Source organism: Labeo rohita, chromosome 17 (assembly GCF_022985175.1).
Source record: "Labeo rohita strain BAU-BD-2019 chromosome 17, IGBB_LRoh.1.0, whole genome shotgun sequence".
Classification (NCBI taxonomy): Eukaryota; Metazoa; Chordata; class Actinopteri; order Cypriniformes; family Cyprinidae; genus Labeo; species Labeo rohita.
The window spans coordinates 27,476,475-27,487,317 of record NC_066885.1 but is presented as its reverse complement, the minus strand read 5'-3'; positions in this window follow the sequence as shown (position 1 = coordinate 27,487,317).

Here is a 10,843-nt window from a genome sequence, read left to right as displayed (position 1 = left end):
TGGATATTGAAAATACATCAGTTTGCTTCAGAAGGCCTTTATCCACTTCCAGAACAAAAATTTACAGATAATGTACTCACCCTCTTGTCATCTAAGATGTTCATGTCTTTCTTTCTTCAGTTGTAAAGAAATTATGTTTTTTTGAGGAAAACATTTCAGCATTTTTCTACATATAGTGGACTTCTTTGGTGCCCTGAGTTTGAACTTCCAAAATTCAGTTTAAATGCGGCTTCAAGACAAGACGAGCGTTTGACATTAAAAAGTAAATAAATTCTATTATTTTTCTGAACATAACCGATCATTTTTCTAGATAAGACCCTTCTTCCTTGGCTGGGATCATTTACAACCACATTTGGGATTGTTTGAATCCGCATTTAAACTGCATTTTGGAAGTTCAAACTCGGGGCACCAAAGAAGTCCATTATATGGAGAAAAATGCTGAAATGTTTTTCTCAAAAAACATAATTTCTTTACGACTGAAAAAAGAAAGACATGAACATCTTGGATGACAAGGGGGTGAGTACATTATCTGTAAATTTTTATTCTGGAAGTGGACTTCTCCTTTAAACCCCTGGAGCCGTGTGGAGCACTTTTTATGATGGATGGAAGCACTTTTTGGGCTTCAAAATCTCAACCCCTCATTCAATGCTATTATAAAGCTTGGAAGAGCCAGGACATTTTTAAACATAACTACAATTGTATTCGTCTGAAAGAACAAAGTCATATATACCTTGGATGGCTTGAGGGCGAGTAAATCAGGTTAGAATTTTTATTTTTGTGTGAACGATCCCTTTAATTCAAGTTTGCAGTCTACTGTAAGAAAGGGGAGAGTTCACATACAAAATGATATAAATCATACTTCACCAGATCAAGGTTAAAAAAACAATTAGGATGAAATATGCATGGATGAATCTTTCATATAGGATTAATATCATGCAACTGATAATGAAAATAGACAGGGTAAATTTCCTTAAAAATCAAACACTGAAATGTTCAAATATTACCATGAATTAGATTGGCCTAACAAAATGCAAAAAATGTAAAGATGACACATGCTGAATACAAAAATATCTTTGTACTTTTTACATTCCTTATAGCTTATATACTCTTTATAAATGCATAAACAACAGCATAAGTGTGTTTGGAGATATGACTTCCATATATATACATATTATGCTTAAGCATTTTATGCTTGTTTTCAATCTGCATTTACTGTACGTTTACACTTCTATTCATTACATTCATAGTGACTTAACAAGTGAGGAATATAATAAACGATTCATCTTAAAGAGACAATAACATAAAAAGTGTTATAGCAATACAAAATTTCAATCATCCTCTAGAATACAAGCTAGAACAGGGAGGGATATAGAGAAATTATTTATTATAATTTTTTTTTTTCTCAGCACAATGCCCTTTAGGGCTCATGGAAGATATGCGTTTTCAGCTGTTTGTTGAATACTGTCAGGGATTTGGCATCCCAGATGGGTTTTGGAAGATCATTCCACTATAGCAAGGAACAAAAACTATATTTATACATTGTTCTTGATTAATACTCTTTTTTTATAATATGTGGCATTATTTTATCTGGCTCGAGGAACTTGGAAAAAACATTCAAATAAATGTATTTGTCTGATTTTCATGTACAACAGCACTATCAATTGTACAGGAGAAGAGGGAGTCAGAGAATTGGAGAGTGAGAGCGAGGCTCTGGATTGAGATCTCTGGCCCGTCTCCTGCTGACACTCATGCAGGCAGATCACAGGCTCATCATGTCGCCCGTGTTTGCCCAGAGCCTCCTTCATCAAATGACACGTTTGCCACACGTTTATCTTTATCAGATCTGCAGAGAACCAGAGATGAGAGACGGCGAGGGGGAGCGGAGGACGAGAGCTATTGCCTCTCTCGCACTCTCTCTTTGTACCCGCCATCGCCTGGGGGCCAATTACCTTCTCCTCTGACAGGAGCCCCCTCCTCCCCTCCTCTCTACCGCTCTCCTGCGCTACAACTCCAGAAACATCTGCCCCTGAATATGCAATCAGCTTGTCAAGGAATCAGGGAAACATATATACATACAAATGTAGCGGCAGGCGTAAAGCTAATATTTACTGACATCAGATCTGTCCGTACTTATTCGCCTCTCATCTGAAGCTGGAGGAGGAGACCTGAGCGCTGGCAGATGATCCTGAACTCCACTAGGACGGCTATTCCGAACCTGATGTCAAAAACGTCTCGGACCTCCTCTTGTCCTCTATCCACTACTGTGTACTACTGTATATTATCAAAACCAAGAAGCTTCACTGTTACATTTTTCATACTTTTTGTTTGAGATGTATAACCTTATGTATTATGTGTCCTCCAAGTGGAGTCAGAGTACATGAATGACCAAGCAAATTTGTATTTACAAACAACTGAACAGAATACTAAATAACACACAGTTGCTTTTTTATTTAAGTAAGTACGCAGTTAATCTCTTACTTTTTACAGTTTGCTTTATAAAAAAAAAAGTACATTTTGTTACCGTTTTTGTTAGATATTATATAAATGAAAACTTTTTTATAACTTTGAATTCAGGTGTTATTTGGATAACCTGAATCTGTGAAGTCATAATAACATGGTGTTGTAGTAATGTACAGATGCACCGGAAGGCATTATTATAGTTTAGAACATAACATATCCCACACTATTTGTGATAAACTATATCTTAAAGGGATAGAAAATTCTGTCATTGATTACTTAACTTCATGTAATTCCAAACCTTCGTTCATCTTCAGAACACAAATTAAGATATTTTTGTTGAAATTCAAGAGCTTTCTTACCCTACATAGACAGCAATGCAGCTACCACGTTTAAGGGCCAGAAAGGTAGTAAAGACATTGTTTAAATAGTCCATGTGACATCAGTGGTCAAACTTAATTTTCTAAAGCTAATCATATTAATATTTTATGAAATCATCATATTCTTTCTAGATTTTTCACAAAAGCGTTCACTGTTAATATGTGTTATTTCTTAACATATCGTCAACAGTATTTTTTAATTAAAAGGGTTCTTGGAAATTAACAAATAAATGAAAAAAAAAACAGTTCTCCTTAGTGCATCAGTTTTTTTTTTATTATTTAAATTTTATTTCATTCATTTTAATGAAAATATTATTTAAATTTAGTGAATATTTCATCATATTTATAGCTTTTATTAGTTTATATTGTATTATATTATTATAACAGTTTAAATATAGATAACCATTTAACAAAAACTGAAAAATTGTCAGAGACTGACATTGCTTTAACAAAGCTTTACAGGGGTGGGTTCTTCATCCTAGGAAATTAATAAATAAATGCAGAAAAAAATTATTTATTTTATTTTATTTTATTTTAATGAAAATATTTGTAAAATTTGGTGAATATTTCATTATATTTATATATTTTAGTCCATTTTATTAGTTGGATCGGCATTGTTTAAAAAAGGCATTGCAGGGATAGGTTTTTCATCCCAGGAAATTAACAAATAAATGAAAAAAACTTTTCTCAGTTTCTACTCAGTTTTTAATTTAATATAATTTAATTTAATATTCATTAAATGTAGTAAATATTTAATCAGATTTTATTTTATTTACAGATTTTAGTCCATTTTATAAGTTAATATTAACAAATAAATAATAATAATTGCTTTAGAAGGCATTGTGGGATTTAGTTTTTACCTTAATAATATGCTAAAACAGTTCTCAGTGTTTCTACTCAGTTTTTTAATTTAATTTAATTTTAATATTTTTTAAATTTAGTGAACATTTCATCATATTTACAGATTTTACTCCATTTTATAAGTTATAAGTTAAGTTATATTGTAATTATATTATTATATTTTAATAAAGTTTAAATATATATCACCATTTAACAAAAAACGTGAAAAATTGGCTGAGATTGACATTTATTTAACAAGGCATTACAAAAATGGGTTCTTCATCCCAGGAAGAAAAATAATATTTTATTTTATTTTAATAAAAATATTCTTTCAGTTTAGTGAATCTTTCATCATATTTAAAGATTTTAGTCCATTTTATTAGTTCTCAGTGTTTCTACTCAGTTTTTTAATTTAATTTAATTTTAATATTTTTTAAATTTAGTGAACATTTCATCATATTTACAGATTTTACTCCATTTTATTATTTTTATTTTGTATTATATTTTTATATTAGTTTAAATATAGATAACCATTTAAACTGTCAGAGATTGACCTTGTTTTAACAAGGCATTACAAAAATGGGTTCTTCATCCTAGGAAATTAACAAATAAATGGAAAAAAAAACAGTTCTCAGTGTTTCTACTTTTTATTTTATTTTAATGAAAATATTCTTTACATTTTGTGAATATTTCATCATATTTTTAGATTTTAGTCCATTTTATCAATTTATATTGTAATATTATTATATTAGTTTAAATATAGATAACCATTTAACAAAAACTGTGAAAAGTTGTCTGAGATTGACATTGCATTAGCATAGCATTACAGGATTGAGTTTAATTTAGTGAATATTTTGTCATATTTAAAGATTATAGTGAATTTTATTACTTTACACTGCAATTATATTATTATAATATTTTAAATATAGATAACAATTTAACAAAAACTGTGAAAAGATGAGTGAGACTGGCACTGCATTAGCATAGCATTGCAGGATTGAGTTCACTTCATCCCAGGAAATGAACAAATAAATGAAAACTATAAAGGTTCACCTATATATGACATCACAGAATCTTGCAAAGTTCCAACCATGGCATCAGACTATAAAACTTTTTATTTTATTTTATGGGTGTAGTTCTGTTTAACCTACTCCGTTGAATGGCAAACTCTGAAAACCGGTCATTCCGGTGTTGATTTGGAAAACAAAAAGTTTTGTTAATACTGTACGTTATGTGAGCAGTGAGGAGCAGCACAATATGTTCGAGCTCTGAGCTTTTTCCGCTGTCAGAGCGAAAAGGAAACAGAGACAGACATAGACATAGATGCAGATTATCCTCCCTCTCATTTCACATCCAGAGATTGCAGGAGCATCAGCACCTCGAGAGAGGGAGAGAGAAAAAGAGAGAGAGAGACAGAGGGAGGGCTGGGATGACAGGAACAGGCCGTGTTCTGACAGCTGTCTCTTTTATGGGACCCGTCACAATCTCATCCTGCTCTGAGATTAGAGAAACAGAGAGAGAACGAGAGATGGGAAGAAACAGAGAATTCTCTTCTCGTAAAGTGTATGAAGTTCACGCACAAGTGAAGAAAAAAGACACACAAGGACGTGCAGAACAATACACTGTCCCGTGCTGCTCCTATGGCTTCCGTTCAGAGAGAGGAATGAAAAAATGAGAGACGCAGACGAGAGGGAGAGAGGAGATATAGAGAAGAAGCATTTGCATAATGTCCTCCACCACAGTCGGACCCCGAGGCTAGCCGCCCAGGATAACAGAGGGCCAATACTCTTAATTCAATCTCGTTATTTTTTCTAATACTTGAGAAATTAATAATTCTGGCCCCCGCCTCCGCAAACCACCATGAGCGCTGAGCATCACAGAGCTGCCTAAGTTTGTAACTTTAACCCAAGCAATTGATGTGGGGAGGCCCTTCAGGCAGACCTACTAATGAATGGATTGCATGTGAGAGAGGGAAGTTAAAAGATGGTCTTTTATAAAGTAATTTAAGAAAATCCTGTTAGCTGGATCAAGTACAAGAGTTTAATTTCTCAAAATGGGGGAATAAGTGAAGGGTTTTTTTCCCCCATGTCTCCTTCAGACTCCCAGATATGCTGTATAATGCGCACACACAACACAAGCACACAATGCAACGCACACAAACTCAGTTTTAGTAAATAACAAATTGGGTACGTGTTAATGCGTGTGGATACTCTATGTAGAATAGAAACCATTTAGTCTAGTAAACACTGGATAGGTTACGGGAAGTCGAAGCTTAGACAGATAATAATCAGATTAGATTCATCATACTTCCTACAGCATCTGTAAGACACTCACCTGCTCTCTCTCTTTCCCACGCACACACACATAAACACAGAGTGAAAAGTGTCTCATATCTTGTGTTCCCCTTCTGATTCAGTGTGTCATTTTCAGTTTTTTATTCCATTGTTTTTTTATTGATGAATTAATAATATTAATTACAACAATTATGTGTATTATTATATTATTACTAGTATTTAATCATTTCTATATGTGACCCTGGACCACAAAACCAGTCATAAGGGTGAATTTTTTGAAATTGAGATTTATACAAGATGAATAAATAAGCTTTCCACTGATGTATAGAACAGGACAATATTTGGCTGAGATACAACTATTTGAAATTCTGCAATCTGAGGGTGCAAAAAACTCAAAATATTGAGAAAATTGCCTTTAAAGTTGTTCAAATGAAGTTCTTAGCAATGCATATTACTAATTAAAAATTAAGTTATGATGATTTACGGTAGGAAATTTACATAATATCTTCATGGAACATGATCTTGACTTAATATCCTAATGACTTTTGGCATTAAAAGAAAAAAATCAATAATTTTGACCCATACAATGTATTTTTGGCTATTGCTACAAATATATATTTTGTGGTCCAGGGTCACATATTTGGTTTCAAATCCATTGTTGTTTTATCAAAGATAAATAAAATGTAAGAAATAAGTATCCAATATTAATTATAACAATTCTATCATTGTGTATTATTTAATAATATAATTATTTATACCTATTATTCATAAAATAGCTACTATTCTTTAATACTTATTACATTATATTTGGTTTTAATTCCATTGTTGTTGATCAAAGATCATCCTCAATAAATAAATAAATAAATATAAATATATAAACACAATATTAATTATAACAATGATTTTTACTATTTTATAATATACTGTTTTTTATACTGACTATTATTACTTAATGATTACTATATTATATTAATTATAATTCCATTCTTGTTTGACCAAATATCATGATACAGAAATAAACAAAAATAAAAATGCAATTATATGTTTATTTTAAAAAAAAATATATATATAACATTATTATTTTAGATTATATTAAATGACTATATTTTATTGATATTTTCTTGAACACAAAAGCATTTAACTGATATCCCTGAATAACTGATTATTTGATGTTTTAAAAAATACATTATTCAAACTGCAGTGAACCTAAATTGATAAATCTGTCACAACAAAACGTTCTGTTTGAATGATTGACCTTTTGTTTGAATGTTTGGACTGTAAATGTTTGACCTTCTGTTTGAATGTTTGGACTGTAAATGTTTGACCTTCCCTTCGCACATAATGATATCACACAAAATTACAAAAGTTTTCAATGTATGAAAACAAGACATGGCTTATGACATTTTTGCAATGCATCGAAGCAAGCAGTTGTAAATATACACACAGAAAATGAAGGTCACATACTATTAGTTCTGCTGTTATGATTATATTTTTGTTGAGATTGTGTACTCAACGTTGTGTTCAGATTTAGAGCTTTTTCAAAATTATTTTGCATGCTTCCTGCTATAAAGTAGCCTCCAACTGATTTGCAAAGGTTACAATTTTGTTTTAAATCATAATTCTTCTGTCAGTTTTATTTGCAGGTGTCATATGACATTCTACGTTTGTTATCACAAATGCCTCATTAATTAAGTTAATGCTAATTTAGCCTTTCTCCTCGTCTCTCGTCTGTGCAACGTGCCTTGGGACGCATCTTTAGAGCTGGAGGGCAATTGAGAGATACTGAAGTGGCTAGATGGCAAGGACTGACTTTGGTACACACACACACACACTCACTGTCTCTCTCACACAGTTATCCTCACTGCTGGCAGACATACACAAACATTCCCAATTTCTAATCTCTCTCTCTCTAATCTAATTTTCATCATTCTCTCCCTTGCTCTTTCTCTCTCTCTCCTCAATGCCAGCCAACTCTCTTTTCTAAATTCTCTCTCCTCTCAGCTCTCTTTCTATCTCCTATTTCCCTTTTTGTTCTCTCTCTCTCCCTCTCTTTTCCTCTCCTCTCTCTCTGCATCTCTTACAAAGGCAGCAGGCAGTATGCCTCCCCTGAAAATGAGGCCACGCACGGCAAGTATGCAAATGAAAGCAGTGCTGCTGGATTAGAATGGGACACCATATACCCTAAATCATGATTGTCAATCATGGCGAGGGATTAAGGGATACGGGCTTATAGACCTAAAAAAGCAACACTTCCCCCCCGGGCGCACTTCCATTGTGAAAGAGGGAGTGTGGGAGAGAGGGCTTGTTGGGGGGCTGCTTTAGTGCACTACTGCCCTCTGCCTTTCCATCTAGTTTACTGCAGGCTCACAGCCGAACGGCTCCGGTTGTGTGCATTTTACAGCAGCATTTGGGTTTCGGGTTTTCAGGAAGGGCTTGGCTCAGTGGTTTTCCGCTCAGTGCCAAGAACTTAAAATATGTCATGTATTGTTTTATTTTAAGATCAAAGAAACACATTATACAGGAAACGAAAAACAAAATTGGTTTGTTTTTGCCATTGGATGTGGACTGATCATTTTAAAGTCGCTTCAGGCAATAGTCAGACATCATTATTAAATGATGGAAAAAATAAATGTTATTGAATATGTAAAAATATATTGTATATTATATTTATATATACATATAAATATGCTCTCATTGTATAAAAACTCTTAAAATATGGTCACTGGTTAATTGTATTGATGCACATATGATTTTGCATAAATACTAACGTAATATAAACGAATAGAGGATTTTTATATACTAATGCAGTCACTTCTTAAAGATTATGTTAGTTGATTTTTAAAAACGATATAATTAAAAAAACTATATATCTATGTATATAAAAACTATCTATCTATCTATCTATCTATCTATATATATATATATATATATATATATATATATATATATAATTCTGGACCCTAAAACCAGTCATAAGGGTCAGTTTTTTGAAACTGAGATTTATACATTATCTAAATAAATAAGCTTTTCATTGATGTATAATTTGTTAGGATAGGGCAATATTTGACTGAGATGCAACTATTTGAAAATCTGGAATCTGAGGGTGCAAAAACATCTAAATATCGAGAAAATCATCTTTAAAATTGTCCAAATTAAATTTCTAGCAATGCATATTACTAATCAAAAATTAAGTTTTAATATATTTACGGTAGAAAATTTACAAAATATCTTCATGGAACTTTACTTAATACCCTAATGATTTTTGGCATAAAAGAAAAATCAATAATTTTGACCCGTACAATGTATTGTTGGCTATTGCTAAAAATATACCTGTTTTACTTATGACTGGTTTTGTAGTCCAGGGTCACATACATATGTCATACAATAAAATGAAAATAATAATTAAAAATAAAATACACATGCTATCAGCATTACAATATCTTCAAGTTTTAAATGTAGTTTTGAATGCATGAAGACAAAAACTCCCAGACAGTGTGCAGAAAATAAAATAATACATCAAAATTACACACCAAACTTACCCAAGGTTCATATCTGTATTCTGCTGGATTTACATATCCATTGTATCCCTCACTTAGCATGGCACCATTGCTTCTTGGGACTTGGCATGGGATAAAGGGTGCAGAGGTGGGTAAAAACAGAGGGCAACATCTGCTTCACAACAGGAGACAGGGCTGCCACTGTATTACATCTGCACACACACAAAAAGACAAAGAATGCAGAAAAAATGCAACAGAACTGAAACCCAACTGCAATTCAATATGAGCTTACAAAATTACAAAAGAAAATTCGTATTAAATATTCAAAGGCAAGAATTTGCTACCCTAATTCAAATTCCAAAGCAACAGTGTTATTTTTAAATAATAAGTAGTAAATGTACTGTACAGTGCACCTGAAACTCAAATACTGTGATGCGCGGGAGCTTCACCTCAATACACTAACAAACAAACAAACCCTAATTGATACGAGTCTATCGACAGGCATAAGAGCAAAGGGCTAATCGTTCAGCATCATTAGGTGAAGATTTAGCTTAAAAGCTTTGAGCTGGCATTAAGCAAAGCTGCTGTTGACATGGATTGAGTGCTGTAATGCTGTATTGTCACTGCTCCAGGAGGCAGAGAGAGGGCGATTTGAGAGAGTGATGCGCTCAAGCTGGGATTTGTGGGCTGCCATAACACTGGAGGGCACTGGAGGCAGCGTGGACCAAACGAACGCATGTGGGAGCTCTAATAACGATAACAATACTGGATTTACTATTTAATAACTAATTAAGTGTGTGAGTAGGCTCGTGTAACCACAAGCTACAGTAAAGTTGTAAGAATATGACCATCTAGGAACACCAAGATGGGTTTGATCTTTTATTTTTCAGTTCGCGGCCCAAAACTGAAACGAAAAGTTAACTCTGAGAAACAACGACATGAGGAGAACATTTCGATGTGAGGTGTATATCTGGTTAATACAAAGCGTTACCCATAATCCGATACATAAGTTTCTAAGGCCTCTAAATTGTAAACATGACTAAAACTTTACTGAAAATATGTTGTACTTAATCTGCTTACATGCCTTCTGTCGTCTGATTAATAGTTCATACTTTTTTAGCAATAAAAGCTATTTTAGTATCATTTTCAAAATATCCACCTTCAGGTGGTGGTACAGTTTTTTTTTTCTGTGTGATCTTTAATGAAATCTGAATCTTTCAGAAGTCCACTTACTGGACTGAACGTAATACACCATTTTTTTAAATCATGTCAGAATGTATCAAATATGATACAACAGGCTTTTGAGCAACAATTATTTCTGTATCTATCAATCATCATTGTATTGCGTTGCATTATTAGTTTTGCCCACACAATA